At 53.2% G+C, this 1,289-nt stretch overlaps 1 protein-coding gene across 1 annotated transcript in view; it reads left to right on the top strand.

Moving 5' to 3' along the window:
* EPHA2 (EPH receptor A2) overlaps window positions 1-1,289 on the top strand; it is a 24,755-nt gene that overhangs the window by 8,663 nt on the left and 14,803 nt on the right. The gene's annotated exons all lie outside the window — the stretch shown is intronic.

Below are 1,289 nucleotides of genomic sequence, written 5' to 3'. Positions count from 1 at the left end.
TAGGGTGGGAAAGTTGAAGCGAAGGGGGAAAAGTTAAACTAAGAGGGGAAAAGTTGAAATAAGTGGGAGGGGGGTTAAAAAGGTGGGGGAGAAGCTAAAAATGGGGGGAGGGGGAGCTAAAATGGGCCCGGGGACTAAAATATAGGAGGGAAAAGTTTAAACGGAGGGAAGAAAAGCTAAAAAAAGGGAAACCCAAGAGGTTTGGGGTTTTTCCCATGCCGAGCGTCCGGCTGACGCTCCGGGGCCGGGTCCTGGTGGGAGCCCCCAAAAAAACACTGACAGAGGGGCGCGGGTGGAGGGGATTAAAAACCAAACCCCCCGAAAAGGGGAAAATCCCCCTGAAATGAAGCGTTTCCCATGGGCGGTTCAGGGCCGGGCGGGATCCGGCCCGGAGAGCTGGAAAACAATGTCAGGAAAATCCCAAAAATCGCTGGGAAAAAACAAGCAGCGTCTCGGCCTCCACCCCACAACCCTTCCCCCCGTGGTTTTTGGGCTTAGTTTGGGGGGTTGGGGTAAAAAAAGAAAAGGGAGAATTCACTTTTTTTTATACATAGATTGAAGTTCTTTAAAATTAAAGTCTCTCCAAACTCTGCCCGACGGGTTTAATCCGGCGTTTTTCGAGGGAATGGGGGAAGAATCCGACCCCAAATGCAAATAAATGGGAGGCTGGGATGGAAAATACCCCCCTAAGAACTAAAAATGGGGTGGAAAAAACCCTGAAGTGAGGATTTTGGGGAGTGCAGGGGGGAAGGGGGAGGGGGTGACCCCGTGGAGGGACCCCCAACACCCCGATTCGGCTGCAGGATTTGGGGGGTGTTCCCAAAGTGCCGATTCCCAGGAGGGAATGTTGGAATTTGGGGTTTCAAAAGGGCAGGCGAGGGAAGGGAAGGGAAAGTGGTGGGAGAGCAGCAGGATTTGGGGTTAAGGGGGGTTGGTTCCCAGCGCTTGGAAAGGGTGAGATCCGGTGGGATTTGGGGAGATCTGAGGGTGGGGAGGGGGTTAAGGAGCAGGGAATGGGATGGGGATGGGATCCATTTTGGGATTATGATTGGGATTATGATTGAGACTGAGGAGGGGACAGGATTGGGATGGGGATGGGAGTGAGAGAGCATGGGATTCACAGTGGGATTGGGATTCAGATTAAGGTTGGGATGAGGGTGGGATTGGGATGGGACTGGGGTGGGGACAGGAACGTGAGTGGAGGGGACAGGATTTGGGTTCATTTGGGGTGTGGGGACAGGATTGGGATGGGATGAGGATAGAACAGGACAGGGTGGAAAACGCAGTTG

The sequence above is a fragment of the Manacus vitellinus genome, unplaced genomic scaffold (assembly GCF_001715985.3).
Source record: "Manacus vitellinus isolate BGI_N305 unplaced genomic scaffold, ASM171598v3 scaffold_92_pilon, whole genome shotgun sequence".
Taxonomy (NCBI): domain Eukaryota; kingdom Metazoa; phylum Chordata; class Aves; order Passeriformes; family Pipridae; genus Manacus; species Manacus vitellinus.
Note: the sequence above shows the minus strand (reverse complement) of the source record. Positions and strands in the feature narration are given on the sequence as shown.